Source organism: Homalodisca vitripennis, chromosome X, assembly GCF_021130785.1.
Source record: "Homalodisca vitripennis isolate AUS2020 chromosome X, UT_GWSS_2.1, whole genome shotgun sequence".
NCBI lineage: Eukaryota > Metazoa > Arthropoda > Insecta > Hemiptera > Cicadellidae > Homalodisca > Homalodisca vitripennis.
In genome coordinates, this window is record NC_060215.1 from 150072852 (window position 1) to 150090454 (window position 17603).

A 17603-nucleotide genomic window follows, 5' to 3' on the forward strand; every position below is an offset into this window, starting at 1 on the left:
ACCCTAATAATAAATCCAAGAGCTGAATTTGCCTTACGGCTAATAAAGTCAATGTGACTTTTAGGATTAAGTGAAGATGTCATAGTCACCCCAAGATCCTTAATCATAGAACATCTGCTGAGTGGTTCCTCTCCAAGAAAGTACTCGAAGGTCTCCTCATTCATCCGTCGGGAGAAAGTAAGTACTGAGCACTTTGATACATTAACCTCCATTTTATTTCTATAACACCACAATAGTACACTATTCAAGTCAGCCTGTAGATCTCTGCAATTAGACTCCGAAGTGATCTCCTTGTATATTTTGGCATCATCTGCAAAGAGCAATATATCTTGGAGTGTTTAATGACAGAAACCATATCATTAACATAAATGGCAAAAAGCAAAGGCCCAAGGAGGGAACCCTGGGGGACTCCAGAAAGCACAGGGAAAGCTGTGGATTTCAAACCTCTGTATCTAACCACCTGATAACGATCACTCAAATAACTTCTATAGACTTCAAATAACTTCCTTAGACCCTAACTTCCCATCGTAGCATGGGACCAACAACGCCCAAACTACTAAGCTTGGCTAGCAGATGTTCATGGCTAATCTTGTCAAACGCCTTAGATAGGTCTATGTAGACACTATCAACTTGACTTCCTATATTGAAAGCAGATATGATGTCATCCTGATAAATAATGAGATTCGTGGCGGTTGATCTTCCTCTCAAGAAACCATGCTGAGCAGTGGATATAGTGTTCTTGACAAAAAAAGAGAGTCTATTGAAAACCATGGCTTCAAACACCTTAGCTAGAGTCGATTGAATTGAGATAGGTCTGTAATTTCTTATGTCTGAGCTGTTTCCACTCTTATATATGGGCGTAACGTAGCTAGTCTTCAGGCAGTGAGGGAAAACCCCCAACCGCAAAAACGCATTGAAATATAAAGTTAAGTGAGGAGCTAGAATAGAGCTACAGTATCTTAATATTGACGGAGGTATCTCATCAGGTCCCACTCCTTTATTGACATTCAGGGAGGACAGCACTCTCTCAAGTTCCACGGAAGAAATAGAAAATTCTGCAAGAGAAAATGCAGTTAACTGGTCCTCATATGAAGGACACTCAACATGCATCTAGTAGTCAGATGAAAAATGCTCTGCCAAAAGGTCGCATATATCTTGCGGGTTATCTACAGCCCTATCGTTTAGATGCATTGTGTCATTTATGCCTGTTTTGCCCTTTGTGTTGTTAATGTGAGCCCAAAAGGCCTTAATATTATGTTGCATGGCGCTTTCAACTGAATCAATATACTGCCGGTAACAGTGTGCAGTAAGTTCCTTACATTGTGTCCGCACACTGCAAAATTCTCTATATAATTTCAAACTATTTGTTGTTTTATATTTGCAATGCAGCTTCTTCTTTAAGGATACCAGTCTCTTCAAATCCTGTGAGAACCAACAAGGGAAGGTAGAAGCCCCACAAAAGTTCAAGGGCGTATAAAATTTAATCAGGGCAGTAAGATTAGAGCAAAAGGTTCCAAACGATGCCTCAACCTGCTCAGGACTAGTCAGTATGGGGGTACTGCCAAAGTTGCAAGTTACGAAAGATTTCCTCCTCATTACTGTTGTTAAAGTCATACTTAGAGATCTTACTTTTGGATTTTTCATGTTCAGAGCATATAATTACAATATCCAAAGCAGTGTACCGTAGTTGTAATTATTATGCTGAATCGCGGTAGGAAGTAGGCTCTTTTGTTAACTAGACGCGGTGCGTGGACATTGTTTGTTGGTTAGACCGGTAAATCAGCTGATCGAGATGTCTACGGTGATACGTTCCCGAGCCGGTTCCCGGAGAGAGGGGGACCAGTGTTCGAGTGACAACGAGAAGGTACAGACGTCCAGTTAAGAAGCAGAAGTTCTTCCTCTAACCCTATAGTTTGGGATTTAGAGTAATTCTTTTAATCGGGTGTAAATTCAAATCAAGTTATTAATTTTCTTTAGTGCGTTTTTAGTTTCCTATCAGCCTCCATAGTCTTCAAAGTAGTAAGTCCCGTACCAGCGTTTAGTTAATATCTTTTATTTTTATACTGTTGTGATTAAATTAGTAAAATTTCCCATATTGCAGAGTCTGAGAATTAATTCAATTTTTGAAGTATTGTGAATTAAATTTTGGTCGTAAAGTTAATATCAAGTTTTGTGTTATATTGATTTTGAATATTTTGAGAAGAGAACTTTTTATTTTATTTTGTTAATTTAAACCATTTTTGGAGAAGTATACATTTTTAGTTTCATTTTAATTTTAATTCTTTTTTTAATCAGACTCTTAATTAGATTTGATCGATTGTGAGAACTTTTTGAAGAAAATCAAATCTAAAGTTTGTAAACTTTGTTCAAATTTTGGGTGAACTTTATTTCGGAATAAATCAAGTATTTCCGAAAAGTTGTTTTGATTTAGGCCTATAAAGTATTAGCTCCAAATTAATATAAAATATGTACTATAATAACGGTACATAAATTGCGCGACTCTGCTATTTCCTTTTGAGCATAAACTTGTACAACAGGTTACTTACAGGAAAGAACTTTTAAACTTGCATAAACTTGTCGGATTCCTGCAAGTGTGTATAACTTGTGTAAGACTTGTGTAAGACTCGCATAAACTTGAAAAGTGTGTATAAACCTGCATAATCTTGTGTAGTGTGTAAGACTTAGGACTTAGAACAGTATTGTGTTTCTAGAATATTGGATTTATTTTTAAGTAAATTATATTAAATATAAAATGGAGCTAGCGCATGTGGACCTGTTGCTCAAAAAGGAATTAATATTTGAAATAAAATTTTAGGGGCGGAAATGCTTCTGAAAGTGACACCGTCCCGAAGGTTATAAAAATGTTGAGGTCCCTTTTGAAATTAAATATTAGGGACAGTGCTAGTAACCGGAAAGGGGTTATAAAATAATTATGGTTATAGAAAAGTTCGAGAACAATGAGGCCAGGAGATAGGAATCTTGTGAGAGCTTCCTGTGTAAATGTAAAAAGGTCCGGATATGCCCAACCCGCAATAATTCAGCCCGTTGTAAAAGTATTTGTTTGTAAGAGTCCGTATCATAAAGTATTATTACAAGTGAACCTGATAAGTGAAAGCGAAGTGAACCTGATAAGTGAAAACAAAGTGAGCCTGATAAGTGAAAGTATTTATGACTCGATAGTAAAGAAAGGATTGGGCAATATGATTGAACTCACTGATATTAAATGCTTATCGGAAATAATAAGGAAATATCGATCCTGGTTAAATGTGTTCTTTGTTTTAAAATAAAGATAGCTTGTTTTTTTTCCTAGAAGGTGCATATTTCTAAATTAAAATTTGAAGTACTAAATGTGAAAGTTGAGAACTCTATAAACATTAGCCCGGGGCAGAGGTCAGTATGTTTTATTTTCAGGAAAATTATATTGTCGAAAAGGAATAGAAGATGGGTCTAAAACAATAAAATGACAATATAATTTATTTCTAAATTAACCTCAAGAGAATCGATTATATATTTATGTATTAATTTGGCCCAAAACATAAAACAAGTTAAGTATGAGAGTCCAGTAGTTTATAATAATAGTAAAAATAAATAATGGAATATAAAAGGGTGATGTGACGACGTTTTTATTTCAGCAAATTGTATGGCTAAACAATGAGAAGTCGTGATATAAAATGCCAGTGTAAGTGTGTGATAGGAGTGTTGTAGTAAACCATGTAATTTTCAGGGACAATGAATGGCATGAATGGTGTATGAAGTTAATACACAGATGTATTGTGATATATTATGAGATATAATTCTTCCCTGTTCCTTCAAATGTCGAAGGACAGGGTAATTTTTGGTAATGTTGTGGAGTTGTTGTCCCCTGTTCCTTCAAATGGAGAAGGACAGGGTAATATTTTGGTATACAATGAGTTGTATTGATAGTGATATTTCTTCCCTGTTCCTTCAAATGTCGAAGGACAGGGTAATATTGATTTTAATCACTATATGAGGTTTATTGTGTGTAAACAATTGATTATTGTGCCATTGTAATCCCTGTAAATTGATTGTATTGTAATTAACAACATCATGGTAATGGTTTACATTCGTGACACTGGCGCAGGCGTACGATTAAGAACACCGTGAAAGACTGACAGCCATACAATTATACGGAGGGAATATTTTGTAAAAAGGAATGTCCTCCAAGAGCTCAATGCCTCGCGGGCTGAAATTGTTATTAGATTGGAGGAGCAGGTAGCAGTTCTATTAGTGAATCAGAGCCAGCCAACCTAGCCAGCCTGCTACCACTTGGAGGACATTCATTTTACATATTATTCCCTCCGTATAATTGTATGGCTGTCAGTCTTTCACGGTGTTCTTAATATTATACGCCTGCGCCAGTGTCACGAATGTAAACCATTACCGGATTTTGTTTTTTACAACACAATCAATTTACAGAGATTACAATGGCACAATTAATTATTTACACACAAAAAATCCTCTAATAGTAATCAGAATAAATATTACCCTGTCCTTCGATATTTGAAGGAACAGTGTGCCGAAGGCACAACAGTTAGTTAGCAGGTGGTGAGATAGGCATAGTTGTCTTGCATGATAGAGGGCGCTACTGACGCCGGTTATCAAAGGTCGGGGGAGTCGCTCAAAAGACGAGCGCAGTTGTTCCGGTGGCTCCGTGGGTGTATGGGTGAGATCCTTCCAATAATTCTTAGGACTTAATTTGGTTAATTTTAGGGGAATTATACTATGGTGCTTTTTTACAGAAGATGTTATTACCATTTATAAATGTGGTGCACCTTAGTTGCTGTCTGAATAGCGTCACGTTAGTTTTAGAACCGGGGCGATTTAGATTGATTTTAAATTATATTTTCTAAACTAAAACATCTGTCAAAGCTGGCTGTCTCAGCACCTTGAGGGGTGTCCACCTCGACCTCGGGGTCCTAAAGCTTAAATTAGTTAGTGAATTGCAAGTTGGCGCGGTCAAATTGTTTATTAACCGAGACACGAATCAATTTTTCGTTCACGCACGTGCTTAGAACTGTTGCAGATGGTAGCAGAGCGATAACCTCAAGGTGTTGATAAGTCTGTGATAGATTTTTGTTTGAAAATTAAATAAGGTAAATTAATATTATTTTGCATTGTCATTTAATTCATTGTAATATTCTAAAATTCACTAGTATAGGATGGCAAGCCTCGTGGGGTTCATGCGGGAGGAAACGGGTTCAATCGGCAGACCTGATCGGGCATGAAATTAGTGATTAGCCTGTTAGTTATCATGAATTAGAAAGTAATTTGGTCTGTCCGTTTGTACGTCTTTCCGGTATCCTTAGCGTTTGACAAAAGATTGAATTGGCCGATTTGGGTATTTATAGTGTAAAGTTCATTAAATAAAGGGTGTTCATTAATAACTAAAACAAAGAAATGGGATCATAGCATGTTGCATAGTATTCGAATTGTACCTGGATTATTGAATCGAATAAGTTGGAAAATTTATTAATTTATAAGTCTAAATTGGAGCATGTTAGTTTTATGTTAGATGGAAAATATTTAATATTATTAAACGGGAGAGAGAAATTGTTTAGGAAGGGAAAACATTACCATGAAGGAAAATTAGCATGTCATACTCGATTTCAACATAAATAATTGTTATTTAAAAGTTATGTTAAATAAGATATTATTAAGATATTAATTAGAAGGATTATATACAGGAATTTTTTATTTTGAATATTAGTTAAGGGGTACAATAGTTAGGGGAAAATATTCTCACTTTATATTTTCATTTACTTGAGAGGTCCACCTAATATTTATTGTTCCCAGTCAAACTTAAAGTCTTAAATAATAACTTATTAACCCCTAGGGTAAAGGTAATTATAAAAGTAACATTATTACTTGATTTCAGTAATTAATTAAGTACTCTTAAATTAAAGACTTATTGGTTGGAAATGTAGTGTTATTAGAGGGTGTTGGTTAAAAGTGTCAATTCATTAAAATTCTAACTTACATTATTGCTCATACCATACAGAAATTGTTTTAATACACTGTATATATTGTATTAAATTTTAGAATATATATCTTAAAATTATATTGGTGAGTAAATAACAAGAATTTTTCCTCTTCTAAATTAAATTTCATGTGTTACAAATAGGTACATGGAACTACTGCAGTGTTTAATACATAGGGTGTAATTAAGGTTCACATATAAATACGTGTGTAAAGGAATAAATAAATAACGAAAACTATCAACCGAGGAAAAGGGCTGTGACCTCAAACCTTATCACTAGAGCTCAGCTGATTGACTGATAACACAGTCCCTTGGTTAGTGATAGTAAACTAGGGTATTCATTCACAAAATACAACATATTATATTAGATGCTTAGCACACACGTGTTAACAATCGTAAGAAATTCATAAATAGTAAAATCACCAATTTTTAATTTAATAGTAATTAATAGTAACTTGGTCAATAACCTGAACTTAATTAATAATTAATCTTAAGTTCTGAAACAGCATTAATAAATACCATAAGAAAGCTTTTATAGTTCTGTAATTTTTAATGCGTTTGATGGAAGTGAGTATCATATGACCGGATAAGAGGTTTCGCTTAAATAAATAAATGTCCTCTATAAAACAATTTTTGAACAAATAATTCTATGTGTACATAAATCTTTACTGTACATACTGGATTTTTATTGTAATAGTTGGCACCAGTTATAAACAACGTATAATTAAATCTTACACTAATTTTCAAGCTTTACCTTGAATACCATAACTATTTTATATAAAAGAATAATGAATGTGTTTTTACTTGGCGACTCTCACTTAAAAACGGCTTATGAATTTCCCGCATTTCCTTAGAAATTAATATCTGTCCTATTATTACCATGGGAGGTTTTACAGTTTCTAATCTTTAAAAAACATTAAGATAAATCAAACAATAATTCCGAATAATCAAGTTATTTTAGTTTCAATAGGCACAAACGATATTCTGCAAAACAAAGCTATGCAACAGTTAAGAGATCAATACCGATCGCTTATCAGGCTAAATAAGAATTAAATATAGTCCGTCTAAAATCCTCTTAAATGAAAGTGCCTTTATCCCCTAGAATTAAATCTGGTAGTTTGCACCTGAAACGCAATTAACAGTTTCAACTCATACTTGTCGACATTCAAAAGTCATGAAATACGATTAGTCGACATTAATCCTGTGGTAACTCAGGGCTATACTAGAGGGACAGGCGACCTAAAATATTTTGAATTGCAATATTTTAATGGGAAACCAGATTTATTACATTTGAATGGGCAGGGATACGCGGTTCTTTTTCAAAGAATTAGGGAGGCCTTAGAGAGTTAAACAAAATGTCACATACAACTTTGCCGGTTAGAATCGTCCTGTATTGAGCTCAGGGGTAGGCCATCCGCAACTATCGTATTATTGTTATTGTTATTTGATCTATAGTATTACTTGTTTTGGGAATCTGTGTGCTTTGGTATTAATATGTCGTCTGAAGAAGATATCCAAATTTAGGATGAAAAGTCTGAATTGGATTTACAAACTTGATAGGGATCAACTCAAGATACAGTGTGACAAATTCAAATTAGCTAGTGGTACGGTCCGGCAGATGAGGGCTGCGCTATCGGATTTTGTAAAATCGCAAAAGAAAATTGATTCGGAGTGGGTTCCATCTAGTAGCCGAATCAATGACGGTATGGGAACTTAATATCTGGAAACAATTTCGAAGAGCAACGGTCTGATGTTACCAAAGTAAATGTGGACGTAAACGAACGGGAAACCCAGGTAGTATTAAAAATAACGGTCTTACAGAAAATCAAAATGATGATAAGGAATCGAATCAACAGAAACCCTCGGTTAATGGTATTATTGCAGTGCCAACAACATCATCCAACGCCGCGTTAGGAGACCCAATGTCTTTTGATTCTTCAGCTGCAACAATCAACAATGGAAGTTATAAAGCAGACAGCTGACAGTTTTAATAGGAACCTAGCTACGGCATTAAATCCTCCACCGTATAGTCAGGATGGTTCAAGTTCAGTTTTGAGGGATGTTGTTGCCGCCTTACCTTATAATTCCGGTGGAGATCCGCATAAAATACTTAAATTTCTTTCGCAATCTTCCAAATCTTTAATTTGAAGATAACTTCAGATCAAAGCGTAATTTTGAATATTTTACCCAAAACTGAAGGGCGTCTGCGAAACATTTTCCACGAAGCGGTAACTCAAAATTAGACTGGCCACAGCTTAGAAAATTATTCATAAGAGCATTCTTCCCTGGAAGATTACTTCGGAGGCAATAAGTCGGCATGTGTACAGGACTCAGCGCCAACAAGAGCGGTTTACCGATTTTGTAGATGAATATCCGAACTATGTGTGCTATCTTAACTCCGGAAGCCGAGGATCATTATATTTTTGAAATAATAATGGGAGCAATTTTGCCTGATTACACGAGCTTGTTTTGCGGGACTGCCTACTCCGTCACACCTACAGAATTTGATAGAGATGGGTTCCACTATCGATGGTATTAGGGAATTTAATGTTCAGCAAACCCCTTCTCGGCCTAATGCAAACTACACCTTGTACCCGTATAGAAAAAGTAGTGAGCCATATAACTCAAACTGGCCTCGGGACAGTAGATATGGTAATCTTTCGGGCCCGAATGATACCTCCGGTAACAGGGGATGGTTACAACACAGACGGGGGGCTGATAATAACGCCGGGCCCAGTGATACAGGAACAAGTGCCCAGTACTCGGGTCGCCCAAATCATGTGGCTGCAGAGGTAAATAATAGCACGAGAAGAACTTACTCACACACCAATCCTACACGAAGAGAGATTGCAGGCACTCCGGTGGGTCAGCAAGCAACAGACATGGAGTACTCGGAACGAACACGGTATCATGGTGACAGGCGAGGACCCTGGAGTGGTCGTGGAGGCAATAACTGGTGGAAGTTCTCATAATTATCGGGAAAATAATAATTTAAACAACTCAAGGGACGTTTTTAGGCAGGCCCTACGCCCCCTTTAAAGCTTTGTCCGTGGTAAGACCTGCCAATGCCTTTAAACTGGGGTTCCCAAGTCAGACTTGATCTATATTCCAATGCAATTTGGGAGAGTTACCTTATTCGGTCTCCTTGACACAGGTTCAATCTAGAACCATAATAAGTGCCAGTGCCCTAAAAACAGTTTGAGCAACGAAAAGGGTGTTCTGAAAGGAATAAAGCCCACAGATTGCACCGGTATCGTCGCAAATGGCCAGCCGATAAATTTCATAGATGAAAGGGATATTCATTTCAAATATAAATTACTGTTCATGGGCCTTTCCTTTTTTAGTAGCCAAAGAATTGCTGTTTCAATTATTTAGGGTTTAACTTATGCAAGCTTCGGGTATGATTATAAACACGGTAAGGAAAACAGTGACATTTAACTTTAATGCCTCATTGGTTTTAGCAAAACTTGGAAGCCAAGGTCGTGGACAATTCGAACCCTAAAGGACCAAGTTTTTGGTGAATCTCTTAATCAGTCTCAGATAAATGAATTGAAACATATAATCACAGTAGCTACCCAAATACGATTACCAAGACACTAGGAAGGACAAAATTAATTGAGTACAACATTAGAATAACGTCAAATCAGTTGGTAAGGACTAGACCCTATCAGTATGCGCCTCCGAAGCAAATGTTTGGTAGAAAAAACACGTAAAATCGTTACTTGAACAAGGTGTAATTAGACCATCAATTCACCATACAGCAGTCCAGCTTTTTTTAGTTCCAAAAAGAACGGTTCGCAAGATTAGTAGTAAATTACCGGGGAATTAACAAAATAATTGAATTAGAATCAACACCTATGCCTATTATTGAAAGCGCCTTCCAGTACCTCGGAAAATCTTCTTGGTATTCTACCATGGATTTAGTGAACGCATATAATCAGATTCCCTTACAGGAGGCTTCAAAAAATATACCGCCTTCGTGACAAGTACGGGACAGTTTGAATGGAATTATGTTCCGTTCGGTTTAGCGTCGGGGAGCATGGTTCTGGCGAATTTATTAAATAAGGTGCTTGGCGACGATATTTTAATCTACAGTGATACATTTGAGGATCATTTAAAGCACATAAAACTGGTTTTGGATAGTTTGCGAGAGGCGGGACTCACTGTTAGCCCAGACAAAATGGTATTGGCCACTCAAAAAATTGAATTTTTGGGACACGTTTTTCAGCCAAATAAAGTTTCCATAAGTAATGAAAGAATTGAGCCCATAGAAAACTACCCAGAACCCAAAAAATTTAAAGCAATTAAGTAGATTCTTAGGTATGTGCTCCTTTTATGCAAGATACATTAAAGATTTTTCTAGCATCGCTCAACCATTAAATGAATTGAAGAAAAAAGGGGTTAACTTGTTTGGGGTCCACAGCAAGAAGTAGCTTTTAACACAATGAAACGGCGATTAACATTTGGGGCAGTGTTGAGGCTACCTAACTTTGACATACCGTTTACGCTGTAAACAGACGCATCAGGTTCAGCCCTAGGAGCCGTATTGTCTCAGCGTATTGAGGGTAGTTTGGCCCCAATAACATTTGCAAGCCGACCACTAAATCAACACGAGCGACATTATAGTACCTTTGAATTAGAAGCTCTCGCGGTAGTATTTGCCCTTAACAAATTTCGACCTTATCTAGAAACATTCGGAATTCGATCTTTATACAGACAATAGTGCACTCAGCTGGTTATTAAATCATCCTAGACAAATTGGCACAAATGCACAATTGGTTACATTCATAAATGCATTTAAATTTACCGTGCATCACATTAAAGGCAAGGACAATGTTGTGGCGGATTGCTTATCAAGAATATTTGAACATAAAAAATGATGAACAGATAATTCCATCTACTTCAAAAGAGCAATCACCTCATTCGGTATTTCTTTTGTATGGGATACCCGAAGCATTTAAGGATGTTAAGGAGCATCAAAGGGACGACTTAAAACATTAATAGCATAATCCGGCAAATTGTAACGTGAATGTTAACATTCACTTCGTTAGTGTAAGTAGGTTAATTTTAATTAGTTGGTTTTGGTGTAGGGTCTTTTAATTTCTCCTGGGAAATTGTTTTTACGATGGCCGCTTGGGGTGAGGAAGGCGCTCCCTTTTCCCTCCTACGAGTATAGGTTAGTGGCACCCACTGATCGTGTGACCAGTCAGAGCCTCATTTGGAACAGTAAAAAAAAAATCCTACTTTTCCTATTTGAGATAGAGTGACTTATTCCAGGTGATAAGTTAGAACCAGAGTAAATATATAAATACAGCCAACATTTATCTAATTATTAAGATATTTATTGACTTGAATATAAGGAATAGGATAATAATCAGCTCGAGGAGTAGGAGGAGTTGAAATGAGCTCAATAAGTAGCCGTCACATCATGAGGGTTAGGAGGATATGCAGGATAAAAAAATGCTACACCTATTTTTTTCAATGTTGAAGGCTTAAAGATTACCTTCCTCCTTATTCATCCTTTTCGATGTTTTCATTTACATAACACAAACTCACACGAGGTTCCAAAGGGACAAACCAATGACTGATTGTCTATACGGTGGTAGGGTGCAAAGGGGGGAAACAGATTTTGCATAAAGGCAGGGATGCATGTATGCCTTGTTCCAAGGTTATCGAGAAACTCACAATAATTAATTGTGAGTAGATTAGGTTTGGGTGTCGGTGGTGAGGAAATAGGGGGAACTAGAAATTCTATAGCAATCCATTTACCCCAGTAAGCTAGGTTAGGAAGACGTGCCTCAATGTGTGACGTACAATGTTGGTGTTGGGAGACATTATATACATAAAAAAAAACTTTGGGGAAGGGGGAGAGGATGTGCCGAAGGCACAACAGTTAGTTATCAGGTGGTCAGATAGACATAGTTGTCTTGCATGATAGAGGGCGCTACTGACGCCGGTTATCAAAGGTCGGGGGAGTCGCTCAAAAAAAAAGACGAGCGCAGCTGTTCCGGTGGCTCCGTGGATGTATGGGTGAGATCCTTCCAATAATTCTTAGGACTTAATTTGGTTAATTTTAGGGGAATTATACTATGGTGCTTTTTTACAGAAGATGTTATTACCATTTATAAATGTGGTGCACCTTAGTTGCTGTCTGAATAGCATCACGTTAGTTTTAGAACCGGGGCGATTAGATTGAATTAAATTATATTTTCTAAACTAAAACATCTGTCAAAGCTGGCTGTCTCAGCACCTTGAGGGGTGTCCACCTCGACCTCGGGGTCCTAAAGCTTAAATTAGTTAGTCAATTGCAAATTGGCGCGGTCAAATTATTTATTAACCGAGACACGAATCAATTTTTCGTTCACTCACGTGCTTAGAACCGTTGCAACAGGGAAGAATTATCACTATAAATACATCTCATTGTATACCAAAAATATTACCCTGTCCTTCTCTAATTGAAGGAACAGGAAAAAAAACAATATATCATAATATATCAGCGTATTAAATTCATACACCATATGCCATACATTGTCCCTGAAAATTACATGGATTATAACACTCCTATAACACACTTACACTGGCATTTTATTTCATGACTTCTCATTGATTAGCCATACGATTTGCTGTAATAAAAACGTCGTCACATCACCCTTTATTTTCCATTATTTATTTTTACTATTATAATAAAGTACTTGACGCTCATACTTAACTTGTTTTATGTTTTGGGCCAAATTAATACATAAATATATAATCAATACTCTTGATGTTAATTTAGAAATAAATTATATTGTCAATTTTATTGTTTTAGACCCATCTTCTATTCGTTTTCGACAATATAATTTTTGCTGAAAATAAAACATACAGACCTGTGCGGTGGGCTAATGTTTATAAAGTTCTCATATTTCACATTTAGTATTTCAATTTTAGTTGAGAAACATGCACCTTCTTCACTGACCTCTCGTCCTTTACATCCTGAACTATGAAGGTCACTTTTGTTAGCTTGTATATGATCCTATAGGCTAGGGTCCACAAAACCGGTTTGCCATTTTTGCCTGAAATTTCTCCGCTTTATTAATCAGCCAGTGTGTCTTAACATATACTAAGCTTCCAACTTTGAATGGGTGTTGACATTCCTTTTCACTATAGCCTGCCCTCTTCCTGTTAGCTGAAATAGACTTTTTTAAGTTTAACACTGTTCTTTGGAATCTATCCAAATTATCCGGCTTTGACACATCACAGTCCAATAAATCATTAATGTTCCATCTATTGGTCAGTTCCAAGTTAGGCCTATTTCCGAACATAATTTGATATGGTGAATTTTTAGTCGCTTCCGATGTCGCACAATTTATTGCTAATTGCAATTCAGTTAATTTGGTGTCCCACTTAGTTTGATCCGAATTAAAGTAAATTTTTAACATTTGTTTTACAGTCCTCAACTGACGTTCACTTTTGTTTCCCTGTGGTACAAATGGCGTTACAAATTGATGATTTATTCCTCGGGCGAATAAATAGTTTTTTAGTTCGACACTTCTAAAACACTGTGCATTGTCCGACACTAGATTTTTGCAATATGCAAAATTTTTAAAAATTTCACTTTCCAACACTTTTATTATGAATTTACTTTTCGCGTCCTTTATTGCGCTTAAAAATACCATTTTTGAATGGTCGTCAAGTACAATCAGGATGTTGTTATTTCCATTAACAGACCTGGTCAACGGGCCAAAAATGTCTATATACAATTTATTCATAGGCCTAGCTGATACTCCGGAAATTAATTTACCACGATAAACCTTACCGGTTTTCGCTAACGCACAAGCTTCACACATTTTTACTTTGTCTTTTATCAGCCCTGCCAGATCCGCATGATAAAATAAATCGCATATCTTTCTGGTTTTTTTTTAATATCCCATAGTGGCCCCCGATTTCCGATTCATGATAATATTTAAACACCATATCTACTAAATGTTCTGGTAGACATATCTTTGGCTTACTAGTAGGCTTACTTCTATACATTACAACTCCCTTACACAAGAAATATTTTTCCGAGTTAGTACCACCTTTTATACTATTATAAATATTTCGTATTACATTGTCCTGGGTTTGATGAACCTTAAAGTCCGTATAATAAGCTAGTGGAAAATTACCTATGCTATTTACTAATACATTATTTACATTTTCTTCCTTAATTGCTACTCTTATGCTATTGTCTATTACACTCTCATTTTCCATACCGTACTGGTATTCTTCGATTTCCTCCACACTTTCCATTTTATCTCTACATTCGAATAATCTAGATAAATAGTCTGCCACCGCATTGTCTTTCAATTTAACGTGCTTAATTTTAAACGGTAGGCTCAAAATTGTAGCTGCCCACCTACCTAACTTTCCCAGTTTCCTGAAATTACCTAGTACCCACTCTAGTGCACTATTGTCCATTATTAGCGTAAAAGGTCTTACTTCTAGGTAACTGCGGAATTTGTTTATTGCGCATACCACTGCCAGTGCTTCCTTTTGGTACACAGTCAAGTTTCTTTGTTCTGACTCATTAAATTTTTTTTAATAATAAGCCACTGGTTTATTCTCACCTTCTATTTCCTGCATTAAACAACTCCCTGCCGCCTTGTCACTCGCATCCGTACATAGGACAAATGGCTTATTATAATCTGGTATTATTAATACCGGTGGTGTACTTACACTTTCCTTTAAGCTGTTGAAGCTCTCCTGGCACTCCTGAGTCCACTCAAATTTCCTATTCTTTTTTCTTAATTCCTTCAAGCATGCTGCCTTGTCTGCATAATTTGGTATGAACTTTGCGAAATAACTCACCGCTCCAATAAATCTACTTACGCCTTTTGCGTCCTTTGGCTCTCTCGCATCTCTCATCAAATCAAATCAAATCAAAACATCCATATAACATATTACAATGCATTTGGTTTGCGTCAACTTAGTACAAAATCATGTGTAGAGAACAATTTACATAGGAACAAAATACATAGGAAGGACTAAATAAATTATGTATTGCTATTAATGTAGTCATCTACAGAATAGAAACAGTGTTCAATAAGATAAGCTTTAAGCATTCTTTTAAAACAAAATAAATCTTTTTCAGCTCTAAGAGCATCAGGAAGAGCGTTAAAAAAGGGACGTGGCATTGTAAAAGGTGTGATGTTTAAAAAAAGTAGTGGAATGGTAAGGAATATTCAGTTTATGTTTTTTTGTCGAAGACTGTATCCCGACTGAGGAACAAGGGACCGGAAACACACCATAGTTCTGCTGTAAGAAAATCAAGGTCTGAAAAACATAAATGCTTGGAAGGTAAGCAATTTAAGTTCCTTAAAAAACAGGCCTGCAAGTCTCCATTCGACGGATGCCAGCTACTATTCTCACTGCCTTCTTCTGCAAGACAAAAAGCCGTTTTGTACGACAACTTTCCGATCCCCAGATTGTCACCGCATACGAAAGATAAGGGAAAATTAGAGCGTAGTAGGTTGTTAAGAGGATTCGCAGCCGTTTGTAAAAGGTGCCAGTCTACGAAGCACAAAGACTCCAGAACAAAGCTTACGTGCTACATAATCGATGTGGGATGAAAAATTCAGGTTTCTGTCTATAGACAATCCCAAAAACCTAACATGCTGTTCAGAAAGGATTTCCATATCATCGACCCAAACGCTGAGATTATTAATGCTATTAGATGAGATTGCGAATTCAACAATTGCGGTTTTAGCAGCATTTACCACTAGACCATTTTCCTAAACCATTGAACAATCTTATTAGACTCCACAAAAGTGCTAACCTCCATGGCCTCACGACATTTGGTTTTCCATTACGATGGACGTGTCGTCTGCAAACAAACACAACTGGGCCTCCGCATTACAACTCCTGAGGTCGTTTACATATATAATAAACAGAAGAGGGCCGAGTATGGAGACCTGTGGCACCCCCGCCTTAAACGCTCAGCACATCCGAGTAGCATCGCCTCACAGTGCCTGCAGCTTCGATGAAGGACACTTCTACGGCCTGTCGACGATCCCTCAAATAAGATGAAAGCCATTGGTTCGCCACTCCTCGAACTCCAATGCCTTCGAGCTTTTCCAACATGATGTCATGGGAAAACCACATCGAAATGCCTTCCGAAGATCGAAGAAGACACCGGAAAGCAGACCTACCTCTATCCAAGGCATTTACTATTTTGTTGATGAAGCGTAAACATTGCATTGACAGTTGACCGTCCTTTAACAAACCCAAACTGATTCTCAAACAAAATACTGTTGTGATTAATATAAGACCATAATCTATTTAAGACTGCCCTTTCAAATATCTTTGAAAACGTTGATGTGATAGATATTGGTCTAAAATTATCGAGTTCATCACCACTCTTCCTTTTTTTTAAGCAAGGCTTCACAACCAGAAAGCTTCAACAAATCTGGGAAACTCCACCTTCGAATGAACAGTTAATTAAGGTGAACGATGTGGGTCAACAAAACATTCACTACATGACATAAGCAATTTTAGATGATATCCTGTCGCAGCCAGAAGACGTCTTTGGCTTCAAAGACCTGATGATATCTGTTATCTCTCTCCTAGTAACTGGTGATAAGAAAAAATGAAGATGTACACAATCCAGGCTGCACATAAGAATGAGGAATACTGGATGAGGTTGATGCACTATTAGACACATCAATAAAGAATTTTGTCTAAACATGTTTGAGACCAGTTTTGGGATCACTGATATCAACTCCCTTGTCATCTTTGACGGTGCGGGGGACATTACATGGAGACTGATTCTTCCCTCTATTTTCATTAACGATCTCCCACATAGTTTTGACTTTATTAGAAGATTTTTGTATAACATCAAGCACCTTAGATGACTTAGCAAGCCTAACACAAGACTTGTATTCTCTCTTCAATGATAAGTAATGCTTTCTCCTCCGATCAGAAGAATCCAAAATCTTTAGTGAAGCAATACCCACTGGAGAACCATATCTCTAAGTTTCAATTGGTGATCACTCAAGGACCACTTTGCTGCGTGAGGCACCTTTGCGAACTCCTTCTTTTCTTTTCAGGAAAAGCCTGCTCAAAATAAAAGGAGATTGAAGATTGGAATAGACGCATTTTATCATTTATAGTCCCAGCCTCGTAAACATTAGACCACGTTTCCTTGTCAATTAGATATTTGAAAATTACGGATATTATCATCAGAAAAACGATCGCTTGAGATAATACTTAGGATGACTTGAGTCACTTGAAGTGGGTAGTTTGACACTGATCACTAGTGCATGGTGATCGGACAATGCAGTAATTAAAACGGAACAACTACAAACGTCATCAGAGAGATCGGTTGTAAACATGGTCAATCAGGGACTTGGAGTTTTTTAAATTCCTGGTATAAGATTTTACCTTATTTTTTAAGGTCATGAGAAGCCATGGTATAAATCAAGTCATCAACTTTACCATCAGACACAGACAAGTCGACATTGAAGTCGCCCACAACAATGGTTCTGATATCTGGACTTATAATTTTTTCCAGACATTCTGATAAACACCTGTAAAATGTCTCGTGCTCCTGTATTGAGGGACGAAAAAGGCTGTGGTTTATAAGCAGTGA